At 41.0% G+C, this 18,184-nt stretch overlaps 1 protein-coding gene across 12 annotated transcripts in view; it reads right to left on the minus strand.

Moving 5' to 3' along the window:
• Positions 1-18,184, minus strand: part of LOC128703737 (mucin-2) — a 282,769-nt gene that overhangs the window by 146,058 nt on the left and 118,527 nt on the right. For 11 of the 12 annotated variants that reach the window (XM_070086896.1, XM_070086905.1, XM_070086902.1 and 8 more), the window contains one exon: positions 12,243-12,309. The exons of the other annotated variant lie outside the window; for it this stretch is intronic. The gene's annotated coding sequence lies outside the window, so the exon portion shown is untranslated. The remainder of the gene's footprint in view (positions 1-12,242; positions 12,310-18,184) is intronic. 12 annotated transcript variants of the gene reach the window in all.

Below are 18,184 nucleotides of genomic sequence, written 5' to 3' on the forward strand. Positions count from 1 at the left end.
TATTTTAATATTTTTGGGTGTCTGGAACGGATAAATTTTATTTCCATTATTTCTTATGGGGAAAATGGTTTCGAGTTTCGTGAATTTCGAATTTCGGCAGGCTGTTTGGAACGGATTAATCACGAAACGCATAAAGTTAAATCTGCCTAGTGATGCATTTTAACCCAAAATTTTTGCCTCGACTAGTGCTAAAAAACTCGCCCAACGCGATTTGTTCCATTCGAGACGCGTCCATTTGTGGCCTGAGCGTGCCTCACTTGTCCTGTGGGTGCCAATGTTTACAAGCCAGCCACCGCGGTCGCATCCAACCATACAATCGGAACATTTCATATTATCACAGCATTTTTAGTGGTTGCATCTGCAAAATAAGTCACCATGGGCCCCAAGAAAGCTTCTAGTGCCAACCCTACAGCAAAAAGGGGTGAGAATTACTATGGATATGAAGAAAGAGATCATTGCTAAGTATGAAAGTGGAGTGCGTGTCTCAGAGCTGGCCAGGTTGTACACAAAACCCCAATCAACCATCGCTACTATTGTGGCCATGAAAACGGCAATCAAGGAAGCTGTTCTTGCCAAAGGTGCAACTTTGTTTTCAAAACAGAGATTGCAAGTGATAGATGATGTTGAGAGACTTATTGGTGTGGATAAACGAAAAACAGATAGCAGGAGATAGCATCTCTCAAGCGATCATATGTGAAAAGCCTAGGAAGTTGCATGACGATTTAATTAGAAAAATGCCTGCAACTAGTGGTGATGTGAGTGAATTTAAGGCCAGCAAAGGTTGGTTTGAGAGATTTAAGAATCGTAGTGGCATACATAGTGTGATAAGGCATGGTGAGGCTGCCAGTTCGGACCAAAAAGCAGCTGAAAAATATGTGAAGGAATTCAAAGAGTATATAGGCAGTGAAGAATTGAAGCCTGAACAAGTGTTTAATTGTGACAAAACAGGCCTGTTTTGGAAGAAAATGCCAAGCAGGAACTATGTTACTCAGGAGTAAAAGGCACTCCCAGGACATAAGCCTATGAAAGACAAGCTTACTCTGTTGATGTGTGCTAATGCTAGTGGTGATTGCAAAGTGAAGCCTTTATTGGTGTATCACTCTGAAACTCCCAGAGTGTTCAGGAAAAACAATGTCCTCAAGGCTAATTTGTGTGTGATGTGGAGGGCAAACAGTAAGGCATGGGTCACTAGAGACCTTTTCTATGACTGGTTACACCATGCATTTGCCCCCACTGTGAAAAATTACCTCCTGGAAAATAAATTGGACCTTAAGTGCCTCCTGGTATTAGACAATGCTCCTGGTCATCCTTCAGACGTGGCAGAGCGACTTTCTGGGGACATGAGCTTCATTAAGGTGAAGTTTTTGCCTCCTAATACCACTCCTCTCCTGCAGCCCATGGACCAGCAGGTCACTACAAACTTCAAAAAACTGTACACAAAAGCTATGTTTGAAAGGTGCTTTGTAGTGACCTCAGAAACTCAATTGACTCTAAGAGAGTTTTGGAAAGATCACTTTAGCATCCTCAACTCTGTAAACATAGGTAAGGCTTGGGAGGAAGTGACTAAGAGGACCTTGAACTCTGCTTGGAAGAAACTGTGGCCAGAATATGTAGACAAAAGGGATTTTGAAGGGTTTGAAGCTAACCCTGGGAATCCTATGCCATTTGAGGAATCCATTGTGGCATTGGGGAAGTCCTTGGGGTTGGAGGTTAGTGGGGAGGATGTGGAAGAGTTGGTGGAGGAGGACAATGAAGAACTAACCACTGATGAGCTGCAAGATCATCTTCAAGAGGTCAGACCTGAGGAAACTGCTCCGGAGGAGGGGATAGAGAAATTGAGGAAGTTGCCTACTTCAAAGATTAAGGTAATGTGTGCAATGTGGCTTAAAGTGCAAACCTTTTTTGATGAAAATCACCCTCACACAGCTATTGCAAGCTGTGCTGGTGACTATTACACTGACAATGCTGTGAAACACCTTAGGAATGTCATAAAGGAACGGGAGGTACAGGCCTCTATGGACAGATATGTTGTGCGACAGAGGTCCAGTGACTCTCAAGCTGGTCCTAGTGGCATTAAAAGAAGAAGGAAGTAACCCCAGAAAAGGACTTGACACCTCAAGTCCTAATGGAAGGGGATTCCCCTTCCACACTCTCCCCTCCTCCCATTCCATCAATCATCACCAGATCTTCAATAAAGGCAAGTGTCATGTAATTGTACATGTCTTCTTCAGTTTGTGGGTATTAAAATTAATATTTTGTGTGATAAAAAGAAATTTTTTCATACTTTGGGGTGTCAGGAATGTATTAATTTGATTTCCATTATTTTTTATGGGGAAAATTAATTCGGCTGACGATAATTTCGCCTAACGTTGAGCTCTTAGGAACGGATTAATATCGTTAGGCGAGGGTCCACTGTATATATACAATGGACCTCCGGATATTGGCCAATTTGGATTTCGGCAGCTTTTTTGGCCAAAATTCTATCCCGGATTTCAGTCGTCAACTCGGAAATCGGCCGTATTGGATGTGTCCATCCAGCCACTCTACTTCGTGAGTCAGTTTGGCTGTGTCTCTCGGAGAGTGAGAAAGACTCCAATGCATTCATCCAAACATTTCACTATAAGCCATTGTTTTTCTGGGTGTTTATTTAATGCAACTACAAAATAAGCCACCAGGTGCCCAAAGAAAGTTCCTAGTAAGTTCCTTTGGTAAAGAAAATGAGAAACACGATGGAATTAAAAAAAGAAATTGTAGCAAAGTACGAGAGTGATGTACGTGTGCTCCAGCTTGCCAGGATGTATGGGAAATCCAAATTAACAATCACTTCCATCCTGGAAAAGAATGTAGAATTCAAGAAAGTTAATGTTGCAAAAGGGGTAAGTATGCTAATGAAACAAAGATCACCAATAATCAAAGATGTGGAGAAGTTATTGTTGGTGTGGATCAACAATAAACAATTAACGGGAGATAGTGTTATGGAGTCGATCATTTGTGAAAAGGCAAGGCAGTTGCATGCAGATCTCATGAATAAAATTCCTCAAATGAGTGCTGCTGTTAGTGAATTTAGGACCAGCAAAGACTGGTTTGAGAGAATTAAGAAGTGTAGTCGCATACAGTGTTTTAAGGCATGGCAAGGCTGCAAGTTCAAACAAATGTGCGGCTGAAGAATTTGTGCATGAATTCAACGAGTACATAGAGGTTGAAGGATTCCTCCCCCAACAAATGTTCAATTGTGACGAAACAGGCCTCCTTTGGAAGAAAATGCCAAAGAGAAGCTACATCATGCAGGAGGAAAAGGTACTGCCAGGGCACAAGCCTATGAAGGATAGGCTTGCTCTTTTGTTCTGTGGTAACACTAGTGGGGATTTCAAAGTGAAGCCTTTACTGGTGTATCACTCTGAAAATCCCAAAATGTTCAAGAAAAACAATGTTATCAAGAGTAAATTGTATGTGTTGTAGAAAGCTAATAATAAGGCGTGGGTCACAAGGCAAATTATCATTGACTGGGTCCATGAAGTGTTTGGCCCAAGTATGAAAAAATACCTCCAGAAAAATAAATTGCCACTCAAGTGCCTCCTGGTACTGGACAATGCTCCTGCTCATCCTGAAGACTTGCAAGACCATTTGTTTAGGGACTTAAGTTTTATAACAGTGAAGTTCTTGCCTCCCAACACCACTCCTTTCATCCAGCCCATGGACCAGCAGGTCATTTCTAACTTCAAAAAGCTCTACACGAAAGCAATGTTTCAAAGGTGCTTTGAAGTGACCTCGGACACTGACTTGACCCTACGAGGTGTGGAGGAATCACTTCAATATCCTCCACTGCATAAGCCTTACAGGTAAGGCTTGGCAGGGAGTGACTTCCAGGACTTTGATCTCTGCTTAGAGAAAATTGTGATCAGAATGTGTCTTCAACAAGGATTTTGAAGGGTTAAAGGCTGACCCTGATGACCCTATGCCTGTTGTGGAATCTACTGTGTCTTTGGGGAAATCCATGGCATTGGATGTGAGTAGCCAGGATGTGGAAGAGTTGGTGGAGGATCACAGGGAAGAGTTAACCACTGAAGAGTTGCAAGACCTTCATCTGCAACAGCAACAGACCACAGCTGAGGAAATTGCTTTAGAGGAGGAGGAGGAGGAAGAGACAGGGGAGAATGTGCCTTCTTCAGTGATTAAGGACATGTGTGCAAAGTGGAGTGAGATACAAAGTTTTGTATAGAAATATCACCATGACCAAGCTGAAACAAGCTATATCTACAACATGTTCAGTGACAAAACCTTTTCCCAGTTCAGGCAAATCTTAACCCTTTGACTGTCGAAGGGCCCAATCCTGAAGTGTCTCCTGGTGTCGCAAAATATTCGAAAAAAAAAAAAATTATTTTTTCTTATGAAAATGTTAAGATTATTTTTCTGATTGTTTTAGTCCCAAAAAAAAAAAATTTCCCATCAGTACTTACCAAGATATAGAGGCATGAAGTTTGCAGAAAATGAGCCACGTATGGCAACAGCGGCGACTGCCGCTCCCCCGGTAAACTTTAGTTTACTTGTTTTTGAAGGTTTGTTGTTTTTTTTCACTATTTTATTTTTTTACATAACTTATGTGGCCTGTGAGACCAAAGTAAGGTGCAATGTACATATATACACTCGTTGTATACAACACAATAAGCACACAAACATAATTATCAATATATTGTTTACAAAACTTGTTTACAAAAGCAAACAATACAAAAAAATTTTTATTACTATTGTTCTATAATATATATACCAATATACAGTCACTGAATATATTCCTAGAAGTTCTGCAGCTTGTGGAACTCTTTGAAACATGGTGTCATACACAATGGTGTTTTACACTCTTACACATATGGTGTCATAACAGTGGTGTTTTACACTTTGAAACATGGTGTCATACAAAATGGTGTTTTACACTCTTACACATAAAACATGGTGTCATACACAGTGGTGTTTTACACTCCTCACACATAAAATCAGTGTGCGCATTTTTGTTGAAGTTTTTTTTTATGTGCAAAGACAAAACACCTCCTCTGAGCAGTTTTCTTCAAAGTATTAGCAGGCAGTTGTGTTATGTAGTTATCCTAGGTAAATGGTCGTGTGTCATCATTCCTTCCTTCCTAATTTCCTTCATTCCTTTCCTACCTGGAGGCTACCTGGAGGGCATTCCACCTCTCTTCCTACATTCCTTCATCTGTCCTTCATTACTTTTTTCCTTCCTTTCATCTAGTCCTTCCTTCATTCCTGCCTTCCCTTCTTGCTTCTGGTTTCTATAATATATATACACATATATAGTCACTAGATACTTTCATAAAACTCCTATTATCACCCTTCAGCAAGCTTGTCTTGTGTGCGAGTGTGTGGCTTATAATTGTTTTGAGTCAGGAGTCGGCAGCTGTCAAAATGACATATTGTCTCATTACTCACTCCCCCTACCGCCTGTCAAAACAATGGGGTTGGATGCTGCTTCCCCCTCCATTCTATCTAATTATCTTTCTCCCTCATTCTATCTCTTTCAATCTGTCTCTCTTTCTCTCTCTCTGTCTATCTCTGTCTCACAGGTACACATAAATACAACTATACATAGTGTAAATTACCTAGGATAACCCAAAAAATCCAGACAAAGTGCTATACTCTGCTTGAAGATGTGAGTAAACGTGATGATGACACAGTCTTGTGGCTCTCTCTGAGACAGAGCTAGACGGATAGACAGGGAGTTTGGCAGACAGACAAATAGACAGACAGACAGACAAATGTTTGTTCGTCGTCATCTTCTCCTCCTCCTCCTCCCCCTCCTCCTCCTCCTCCTCCTCCTCCTCCTTCTCCTCCTCCTCCTTCTCCTCCTTCTCCTCCTCCTCCTCCTCCTTCTCCTCCTTCTTCTCCTTCTTCTCCTTCTTCTCCTTCTCCTCCTCCTCCTCCTCCTCCTCCTCCTCCTCCTCCTCCTCCTCCTCCTCCTCCTCCTTCTCCTCCTCCTCCTCCTGGCTCTTGACAGATGGACAGCTGCCCCCCTCCCTCCACCCTCGTTTACGCTCATCAAAGGTCAGCTCTTATCAGATGTTATCTCCCCTTATCTTGTCACTGTCATGGGGTGAACTGTTTTCATGCCTCAAGGGAACATATTATTACATATTATTATTATTAGGTATTAGGTATTATTCTTCTTCTTCTTCTTCTTCTTATTCTTCTTATTCTTCTTATTATTCTTCTTCTTCTTCTTCTTCCTCCTCCTTCCACCTTCCTCCTCCTCCCTCCTCCTCCCTCCCTCCTTCCTCCTTCCTTCTTCCCTCCTTCCTCCTCCTCCCTCCCACCTCCTCCCTCCTTCTTCCTCCTCCCTCCTTCTTCCTCCTCCCTAATTCCTCCTCCCTCCTTCCTCCTCCTCCCTCCTTCCTTCCTCTTCCTCCTTCCTTCCTCCTCTTCTTCCTCCTCCTCTTCTTCCTCCTCCTCTTCTTCCTCCTCCTCTTCCTCCTCCTCCTCTTCTTCCTCCTCCTCCTCCTCCACCTCCTCCATTGCTTTTGGTCTCAAACTCCTCAAATCATGAAATTGATCTTCATTGACACTTCCATCTGTGTTAGAGCATCACTTGGGAAGAGAAGAGTCCCAGATTTGCAGGGAAGTCACATATTTCTTACCGCTAGACATGCTGAAAAAGGACGACTGAAATGGTATTCCCACAATGCACCACTGGCTCCCCGATTTTTTTTATATGGTGCACACTGACCATGGAGACCCATTCTCTCACATGTGGGCCTACCAGCTTTCTCCTGCTTGATTTGAAGCCGCTAGAATTTATGCGTATAGATACATCAAACACGGTATCTCCTATGACGTACATATACGACCGCGACAGTCAAAGGGTTAAAGAGGCGCCAGAAACAGACCTCTCTGGACAGTTTTTTTGTGCGACAATGGTGCAGTGACTCTCAAGCTGGTCCTAGTGGCAGTTAAAGAAAAAGAAGGGAAGTAACCCCAGAGAGGGCTTTGATACCTGAAGTCCTTATGGAGGGGGATTACCCTTTCAAACAATAATCAGTCCTCCCTCTCTCCTCCTCCTCCTTGTCTTCCATAAACCAATAAGTCTTAAACAAGGTATGTAATAGTGATTTAAATGTTATGTAATAGTGATTTAAATGTTCATTTATTTATTTTATTTAGTTCTCATTGTTTTGTGTATGTAAAACTATAGTTAATCTTTAAAAAATGCATTTTTTGTTAATAATTTTGGGTGTCTGGAACAGATTAATTGTATTTACATTAATTCTTATGGGAAATATTATTTCGGTTTTCGGCCTTTTTAGATTTAGGCCAACCTTCTGGAATGGATTACAGCCGATAACCGAGCGTCCACTGTAGTTTATAAAAAGTACAGTACTACAATTCAGAACAATTAAAAACAATTTACAACATGAAGTACATAATACAGTTTAGTACAAAGTGGGAGTTGTCACAGCTGCTCTTTGCTGATGACACTGTGCTTTTGGGAGATTCTGAAGAGAAGTTGCAGAGATTGGTGGATGAATTTGGTAGGGTGTGCAAAAGAAGAAAAAGGTGAATACAGGAAAGAGTAAGGTTATGAGAATAACAAAAAGATTAGGTGATGAAAGATTGAATATCAGATTGGAGGGAGAGAGTATGGAGGAGGTGAATGTATTCAGATATTTGGGAGTGGACGTGTCAGCGGATGGGTCTATGAAAGATGAGGTGAATCATAGAATTGATGAGGGAAAAAGAGTGAGTGGTGCACTTAGGAGTCTGTGGAGACAAAGAACTTTGTCCTTGGAGGCAAAGAGGGGAATGTATGAGAGTATAGTTTTACCAACGCTCTTATATGGGTGTGAAGCATGGGTGATGAATGTTGCAGCGAGGAGAAGGCTGGAGGCAGTGGAGATGTCATGTCTCAGGGCAATGTGTGGTGTGAATATAATGCAGAGAATTCGTAGTTTGGAAGTTAGGAGGAGGTGCGGGATTACCAAAACTGTTGTCCAGAGGGCTGAGGAAGGGTTGTTGAGGTGGTTCAGACATGTAGAGAGAATGGAGCGAAACAGAATGACTTCAAGAGTGTATCAGTCTGTAGTGGAAGGAAGGCGGGGTAGGGGTCGGCCTAGGAAAGGTTGGAGAGAGGGGGTAAAGGAGGTTTTGTGCGCGAGGGGCTTGGACTTCCAGCAGGTATGCATGAGCGTGTTTGATAGGAGTGAATGGAGACAAATGGTTTTTAATACTTGACGTGCTGTTGGAGTGTGAGCAAAGTAACATTTATGAAGGGGTTCAGGGAAACCGGCAGGCCGGACTTGAGTCCTGGAGATGGGAAGTACAGTGCCTGCACTCTGAAGGAGGGGTGTTAATGTTGCAGTTTAAAAACTGTAGTGTAAAGCACCCTTCTGGCAAGACAGTGATGGAGTGAATGATGGTGAAAGTTTTTCTTTTTCGGGCCACCCTGCCTTGGTGGGAATCGGCCAGTGTGATAATATAATATAATATACAATTTAAAACAATGAAATTGCAACATTATAATTTTGAAGTCATGAATAAATGGTTGAGCAATTCTCAGTACAATATACAATGATGAGATTGAAACAATTTTAAGTTTGGAGTTAAAGATCAAATAGTTGAGCAGTCTTAAATTATTTAGAAGTTTTTTGAGTAGCTCTTGAGTAATTGGTATGTATTAAATAAGTGTTTGTCTGGTTTGTGGCTTGATAAAGCCCACTGCATGGGCAAAATATTGTCATTATACTGCTTAAGTGTTTATATTTCCATAATCTAGTGATCAATGATAAAATGAAACAGAGGACAGTAAATGTTTAATACAGTGGAACCTCGCCTAACGAATGCATCGCATAACGTTAAATCCGCCTAGTGATACATTTTAACGCAAAAATTTTGCCTCAGCTAGCGCTAAAAAACTCGCTCAACGCGGTTCGTTCGAGACGCATCCACATGCGGCCTGAGCCAGCCTCACTTGTTCCGTGGGTGCCAGTGTTTACAAGCCAGCCACCACGGTCGCTTCCAAGCATACAATCGGAACATTTCATATTATCACAGCCTTTTTAGTGATTGCACCTGCAAAATAAGTCACCAGGGGCCCCAAGAAAGCTTCTAGTGCCAACCCTACAGCAAAAAGAGTGAGAATTACTATGGATATGAAGAAAGAGATCATTGCTAAGTATGAAAGTGGAGTGAGTGTCTCCGAGCTGGCCAGGTTGTACACAAAACCCCAATCAACCATCGCTACTATTGTGGCCAAGAAAACGGCAATCAAGGAAGCTGTTCTTGCCAAAGGTGCAACTTTGTTTTCGGAACAGAGATCGCAAGTGATAGAAGATGTTGAGAGACTGTTATTGGTGTGGATAAACGAAAAACAGACAGCAGGAGATAGCATCTCTCAAGCGATCATATGTGAAAAGGCTAGGAAGGTGCATGACGATTTAATTAGAAAAATGCCTGCAACTAGTAATGATGTGAGTGAATTTAAGGCCAGCAAAGGTTGGTTTGAGAGATTTAAGAATTGTAGTGGCATACATAGTGTGATAAGGCATGGTGAGGCTGCCAGTTCGGACCACAAAGCAGCTGAAAAGTATGTGCAGGAATTCAAGGAGTACATAGACAGTGAAGGACTGAAACCTGAACAAGTGTTTAATTGTGACAAAACAGGCCTGTTTTGGAAGAAAATGCAAGACAGGACCTACATTACTCAGGAGGAAAAAGCACTCCCAGGACATAAGCCATTGAAAGACAAGCTTACTCTGTTGATGTGTGCCAATGCTAGTGGTGATTGCAAAGTGAAGCCTTTATTGGTGTATCACTCTGAAACTCCCAGAGTGTTCAGGAAAAACTATGTCCTCAAGGCTAATTTGTGTGTGCTGTGGAGGGCAAACAGTAAGGCATGGGTCACTAGGGACTTTTTCTATGACTGGTTACACTATGCATTTGCCCCCACTGTGAAAAATTACCTCCTGGAAAATAAATTGGACCTTAAGTGCCTCCTGGTATTAGACAATGCTCCTGGTCATCCTTCAGACTAGGCAGAGCGACTTTCTGCAGACATGAGCTTCATTAAGGTGAAGTTTGTGCCTCCTAATACCACTCCTCTCCTGCAGTCCATGGACCAGCAGGTCATTGCAAACTTCAAGAAACTGTAGACAAAAGCTACATTTAAAAGGTGCTTTGTAGTGACCTCAGAAACTCAGTTGACTCTAAGAGAGTTTTAGAGAGATCACTTTAGCATCCTCAATTGTGTAAACATTATAGGTAAGGCTTGGGATGAAGTGACTAAGAGGACCTTGAACTCTGCTTGGAAGAAACTGTGGCCAGAATGTGTAGACAAAAGGGATTTTGAAGGGTTTGAGGCTAACCCTGGGAATTCTATGCCAGTTGAGGAATCCGTTGTGGCATTGGGGAAGTCCTTCGGGTTGGAGGTTAGTGGGGAGGATGTGGAACAGTTAGTGGAGGAGGACAATGAAGAACTAACCACTGATGAGCTGCTAGATCATCTTCAACAGCAAGAGGCCAGATCTGAGAAAACTGCTTTGGAGGAGGGGATGGATAAAGTGAAGAAGTTGCCTACTTCAAAGATTAAGGAAATGTGTGCAAAGTGGCTGGAGGTGCAAACCTTTTTTGATGAAAATCACCCTCACACAGCTATTGGAAGCCATGTTGGCAACCTGTACACTGACAATGTTGTGGCCCACTTTAGGAAAGTCATAAAGGAATGGGAGCTACAGGCCACTATGGACAGATATGTGCGACAGAGGTCCAGTGACTCTCAAGCTGGTCCTAGTGGCATTAAAAGAAGGGAAGTAACCCCAGAAAAGGACTTGCCACCTCAAGTCCTAATGGAAGGGGATTCCCCTTCTAAACACTAACATCAACACTCTCCCCTCCTCCCATCCCATCAATCATCACCAGATCTTCAATAAAGGTAAGTGTCATGTAACTGTGCATGTCTTCTTCAGTCTGTGTGTATTAACCCTTTGACTGTCGCAACCCCCAATCCTGAGGTGTCTCCTGGTGTCGCAAAATTTAAAAAAAAAAAAAATTATTTTTTCTTATGAAATGATAGAGAATCTTTTCCCGATTGTAATGACACCAAAAAAACGAAATTTGTTGGAAAACTGACAGAATTATGCTCTCGCACAGTTAGCGACCTCGGCGCTGTTTACAAATCGGCGATTTCGCCCACTTTGAGCCCTATTTTCGGCTAATTCCATTGTTCCAGTCGCCCAAACTCATAGCTATTTCTTTAGAACTCCATTTTTTCTATCGATTGAGTACAAGAAACTGCCCATTTACCGATTTCAACTACTTAATAATGTGGTCAGAAGTTTGCAATTTGGCCAATTTCACGAAAACTAAAAAATATGACAATTTCAAAATAAGGTCCAGAATGAACAATGTAGACATTCCTGGCTCTAAAATAACATTTTCTTTGCTCATCAGTCATGTCTCCAGGCCCCTCTGATATTACTCTTGCTTTCTATTTTGAATTTTTATTCAAACAAAAAATAGAAGACTTACTATTATGCAGACTACTGCAATACTGTAATAATTGTATAAATAAAATCAACCCATTCATGACTGCATATTAGAATGGCTAGTTGGGCATTTATTGGACAATGGCATCATTTGTTTACTTTTGAACATTGGCAAAAATCAAACATTTCCCCTACTTTGAGCTCCATTTCTAGGTTCATTTTATAGTAAAATCAATCAAAATCACCGCTATTTCTATAATATGTTTTCCATTCTATCAAATGAGACCAAGAAAACGAGAATACAACCATAAATACTATACGAAAATAGACTACAAATTCGGCATTTTAATTAAAAAAAGCGGTCTGAGTTTTTTATTCTCATTATGCACTGCGTGCTCCAGGATTTTTTTTATGTGGTGCACACTGACCACACAGACCCATTCTCTCACATGCTTGATTTGAAGCCGCTAGAATTTATGAGTATATATACGTCAAACATGGTACCTCGTAAGACGTATATATACAGCCGCCACAGTCAAAGGGTTAAAATTAATATTTCATGTGGTAAAAAAATTTTTTTGTTCATACTTTGGGGTGTCTGGAACAGATTAATTTGATTTCCATTATTTCTTATGGGGAAAATTAATTCGCCTAACGATAATGTCGCCTAACATTGAGCTCTCAAGAACGGATTAATAGCATTAGGCGAGGGTCCACTGTAATTCACACTTATAACAAAATTAGGTCATTTTATGTACTTACAGTTTACCAGAAGAATGATATCCTACAGTTAACCAGGTCTTCTGTAAAACAGGGAAAACTACCAGATCTGCAAAACAGATACAAAGAGATGGAGTTTACAGTGTCCATAGATAGACGAGTCTTATGCAACAGTACCAGCCTGAAAGCCAACTTGAATTAATTATACATTACTAGAAAAAGATAATAGGCACAGGTAAGCACATGAAATTGGCATATAAAAAAAATTCCAGAAATATTCACTGGGGTCTATGTTACTGGTAAGAAATTTGATTTTTTATCTTTTTAAATTTAAGTAAGTATTAAACCTCATGACAGGAAAACATTTATCTCAATTACTGATAGCTCAGAAAATTAACTTCCTGCTGCAATAAATAAGTATTCTATAGAGGGCTTAGCACAATAATTAAATAAAAGTACATGTTTGAATTGAGAGTTTTAATAAACAGCATAACACTAGAGTGGTTAAGATTCTTGTATCTTCAACTATACCTGGAGAATACCTGAAGAGGGTTGCTATTACAAAAAAAGTGATTTTTAAAGATGGTAAGTTTCACTCATTTTGTAATAAAGAGTTCGGGATACATATATACACATTAAAATCAATTAATCTTTAATATAATATAAAAATCAATCTTTGGTCTAGAGGTATTTAAAAGATATATATACATGTTACAATAATAAATTATAAATAGCATTTTACTAAAATAATAAATAATTCATGACCCTACACAGGGTACAACTTCCTTGACACTACTGTGTCATATATATATATATATATATATATATATATATATATATATATATATATATATAGATATCTATGCTAAAATAATAAATTAAGTAACATTTAAAATAAATTACAATCAACTGCGTTTCTCACGACACTTATCCGAGTTGTGATGCTCTTTCTCCACCGTGTCACTTGACACCCTTTTCTCCGTGTAATACACACACTTTCGCAACCGTGTCACACTTGACACCCTTGTCTCTGCGTCACACTACCCGCATAGCGTCTTTGTCGAGGCCAGTCACATGACACTATTCAATGTACACTACAACCAGGCTATCTTCAGTGTCACACGACACCCTTTTCTTCTCAGTGTTCCACTACGGTCCTGTAGCATATCTCAGTGTTCCACTCCATCATACTTCCTTAAGTGTCACACTATGGTCCTAGCCCAGTTCAATGTAACACTCCAACCTTTTCTTCATGTAATGTCCCACTAAACAGCATCTGATGACTCCGGCCCACAGTTGACCATCGTAGGCGGTGAGTCCGCAGACATCACCGGTAGTCCTGTAGATACTCTCTAAGGCCGGTAGAAGTACACCGTAAGATGGTCTGGCGAGTACTATCTACCGCCTTCAAGACCAGTTGACACACCGCAAGGTGGTCCGATGCAGCACACACTATGTTGCAAGCTCGCTGAATGCGGCCATCAAATAACTGAGGCCAACAGACTCAGTGAGCTGCGGTGAGCGCTTCTTCTAAAATCAGTAGAAGCCTGTAGAATACTCTACTGCCAGTAGATGTGTACCATTAGGTGTTCAGGTACCTACTGCTTCTAAGGCCAGTAGACGTGTACCATTAGGTGTTCAGGTACCTACTGCTTAGATGCGTACTGTGAGGTGTTCAGGTACTTAATGCTCTAAGGCCGGCTCAGCAGTCCCCACAATGGGTTTGATGACATACCCAGTGGTACTGCCGGCCGGCAGATTAACTACTTAACCGCTAGTTTGGCAGGGGGCCGTAACAGTTGCGGAGGTCAATGCCCTGACGGCCCAGTCTGTGACCAGGCCTCATGGTGGATCAGGGCCTGATCAACCAGGCTGTTACTGTTGGCTGCACGCAATCCGACTTACCAACAACAGCCTGGCTGGTCAAGTACTGACTTTAGATGCCTGCCTAGCACGTTCCTGAAGACGGCCAGAGGTCTATTGGTAAGCCCTCTTATGTATGCTAGAAGGCAGTTAAACAGTCTTGGGCCCCTGGCACTTATTGTGTTGTGTCTTATTGTGCTAGTGACGCCCATGCTTCAATGGGGAATGTTGCATCGTCTGGTGAGTCGCTTGCTTTCATAGGAAGTGATTTTCATGTGCAAGTTTGGTACCAATCCCACTAGGATTCTTAAAGTATATATAATCATGTATCTCTCCCACCTGCATTCTATGGAGTACAGGTTGAGGAGCTTCAACCATTCCCAGTAATTGAGGTGTTTTATCACAGTTATGTGTGCCATGAAGGTTCACTGTACATTTTCTAGGTCAGCAATTTAACCTGCCTTGAAAAGTGCTGTAAGTATGCAGCAATATTCCAACCTAGATAGAACAAGCAACCTAAAGAGTTTCATGGGGTTGACATCCTAAGTTTTGAAGGTTCTCATTATCCACCCTGTCATTTTTCTAGCAGATGCAGTTGCTACAATGTTGTGGTCTTTGAAAATGAGATCCTATGACATTATCACAACCAAGTTTTTTACATTAGTTTTTCGCTCTATCGTGTGGTTGGAATTTGTTTTATACTCTGATATAGTTTTAATTTCCTCATGTTTTCCATATTGGAGTAATTGAAATTTCTCATCATTGAACTTCATATTGTTTTCTGTGGCCCGTTTAAAGATTTGGGTGATGTTCACCTGGAGTCTTGTAGTGTCTTCAATGGAAGACACTGTTACACAAATTCAGGTGTCATCTGCAAAGAAAGACACAGTGCTGTGGCTTACATCCCTGTCTATGCCAGATATGAGGATGAGGTACAGGATAGGAGCCAGTACTGTGCCTTGTGGAACAAAGTTTTTCACAGTAGCTGCCTCAGACTTATCTCTGTTTACTATTACTCTTTGTGTTCTGTTTGTTAGGAAATTATAGATCCACCTACCAAATTTTTGTGTTATTCCTTTATCACGCAGCTTGTGCGTGGTTACACCATGGTCACTTTGTTTGTTTGCATTTTGTTTGTCTTCTAGAGCATCCAGGACCTTGTCATAGTGGTCCAGTAGTTGGGGCAGGCAGGAGCGACCTGCTCTAAACCCATGATGCCCTGGGTTGTGTAACTGATGGGTATCTAGATGAGTGGCGATGTTGCCTCTTAGAACCCTTTCAAAGATTTTTATGATGTGGCATGTTAGCAGTTCTTTGCTATTGCTGTACTGCCCCCTTTATAGATTGGGGCTATGTCTGTTTTTGTTTGCAGCTGTGAGACAACTCCTGTAAATAACAAAAAGGCACAATACTGTGACTGGAACGATACACAAATAACCCGCACATAAAAGAGAGAAGCTTACGACGACGTTTCGGTCCGACTTGGACCATTGACAAAGTCACACTAACAGAGGTGGAGCAGGACGGCTATATATAGGCAGGAAGAGGTGGAGGTAGTAGTAGTAGTAGTAGTACAAGAATTGTATATAATACCGACAGGATGAAATGACACATGCACAACACCCGGGCATCCCCACCGTAGACGTTTCGCCATCCAGCCAGCCACTGGATGGCGAAACGTCCACAACAAAGACAACCAGACGCCGCACATGTGTCTTAATTTCATCAGTAGTTGTAGTAGAAGAAGAAGAGGTAGTAGTAGTGGTAGTGGTAGAAGTGGGAAATAAGGAAGACGAGCCAGTCAAATACAAAGGAAGGGGAGCACTGCAAGAGAGCTAGAAACCCACAGAGGGAGAGCAAGCGCACCGAGGTGCATGAAAGGGGAAGTGGTGAAATAAAATAAATGAAGAAGGAACAGAAACACGAGACAGGAGAGAGAAAGACAACCCAGAGGAGAAAAGGAGAGAGGAAAGGGGAAGAGGAAGAAGAAAAAGAAGAAGAAGAAGAAGAAGAAGAAATGAGGATTCAGGTTAAGTCACGGGTGTTCTGAAGTTTGGAGCATTTTACAATGTAGTGGGAGAGGAAGGCATCTACAGAGACGAAGCCAGGGCTAAGGTTCATACAAGGAAAGTTGTGTATTAGAGAGGATTCAACTAAACGGCGACTGTTCGAGTTGGAAGTAGGGAAGACAGTTTTAGCAGAAGACCAGTCAATAGGATGGCTATGATCTCTGACGTGACAGAAAAGAGCATTGTTAGTGTCAGCAAGCCTAACACTATTTTTGTGCTCCCTAAGTCTGTCAGAAAGAGATCGACCAGTTTCTCCTGTGTTCATGTTTCCTCTCCAGAGGATGTTAAAAGCACATGATAGGGGTTTCTTGCATTTCTTGATGAATGCAGGATAATATCAGGTAGGTATGAGTCTAGCAAATTCTGTGTCTTGCTCATAAAAAATTTGTTTATGTCTTCAACTCTCAGTCTGATTAGCAGCCTGTTTAGGACCCATCTCGTCTAAGTAGGGGCATTGTTCTCGACTTAGATTTGTCATAAGGAAAGAAATATTTTGGGTTTCTTTTAATTTCATTAATGGCTTTTAGTTCTTACCGTGTTTTTTGACTCCTGTAGATATCTCCAGCTTAAGTTCGACGTCTGCCATTTCTCTGACAAGTGCCTCCCTTTGTATTACTGATATATTGGCCTCTTTTAGCTGTTCTGTTATTCTTTGCCTTCGCCTGTACAGGGAACACCTCTCTCTTTCTAGTTTACATCTTCTCTTTCTTTTCCTTAAAGAAACATGCTTTGAGTATAACTCATGTGCCAGAGAGTTAATCTGCTCTAGACACAGGTTTGGATCTATGTTGCTTAGGATATCTTCCCAGTTTATATCATTTAGGACCTGGTTAACGTGGTCCTACCATATGTTTCTGCTATTGAAGTTGAATTTGGTGAAGGCTCCCTCATGACTGATCACATTTTGTTGGTCTGGGGTCCCACACATACATATCTGAACCTCTATTATGTTATTATCTGAGTATACTGTTTTTGATATGGTAATATTTCATATCAGATCAACATCGTTAGTGAAAATGAGGTCCAGTGTATTCTCCAATCTTGTTGGCTCTATTATTTGCTGGTTTAAGAATAATAATAATTTTTATTTTGACATGTTACATGGTTGTACAAAGGATTATAATACTTGGGTGCACATACCAAAAGCCCCTTTGTATGCAGAACATTTTGGGCAAACTTAAAATTAACTTAAGACTAATAAGGCAGTATTATTATTATTATAATAAAAAAGAAGCACTAAACCACAAGGGCTATACAGTGCTGAATAGGGCAATAACAGTTCATATGGTCATTAGATGAGTTACAATGAGTACAAGAGAATGGATTATTCTATTAGTTAATGCTATATGACTTTAGTAAGTCTAGTAGAGCAGTTCAGTATAGAATAAGTACAGTACTGTATTACAATTTAGAACAAGTTAAAACAATTTACAACAGGAAGTATTACAATTTAGTACATTTTAAAACAATGAGATTGAAACACTTAGAAGTTTGAAGTTATGAGTAAATGGTTGAACAGTCATCAGCAATATACAATAATGAAATTGAAACAATTTTAAGTTAGAGTTAAATTATGAAATAGTTGAGCAGTCTTAAATTATTTTGAAGTTTTTCTGAGTAGCTTTTGAGCAACTGGTAGGTTTTAAGTGAAGTGTTTGTCTGGTTAATTTTGGGTGATGAAGTGATTTCTAAGTAGGGCCTTAAATTGATTTGCAGGCAGGGGTCCTTTAGTGTTTTCTGGCAATGAATTCCACATCTTTGGGCCCTTTATGTGCATAGCATTTTTGCAAGGTGCAGAGATTTAAAAGCTTGTGTGTGTGCCAGTTTTTATCTGAGCTGCCTCCTGGGGTTATCTCTGATACAGCATTATTTGCTACATTCTTCCATTTTAAGTGCCTTAGGTTGAAATCCCCCCAGAGCAAGATGTTTGGGGCAGGAACTGGAAGTTTTTCCAGACAGTGGGCTATTTTCAAAAGCTGTTCCTGGAATTGTTGGGAAGTTGCATCCAGAGGCTTGTATACAACCACGATGACCAGGTTTTGGTTCTTGATA

This window comes from Cherax quadricarinatus, chromosome 20 (genome assembly GCF_038502225.1).
Source record: "Cherax quadricarinatus isolate ZL_2023a chromosome 20, ASM3850222v1, whole genome shotgun sequence".
Taxonomy (NCBI): Eukaryota; Metazoa; Arthropoda; class Malacostraca; order Decapoda; family Parastacidae; genus Cherax; species Cherax quadricarinatus.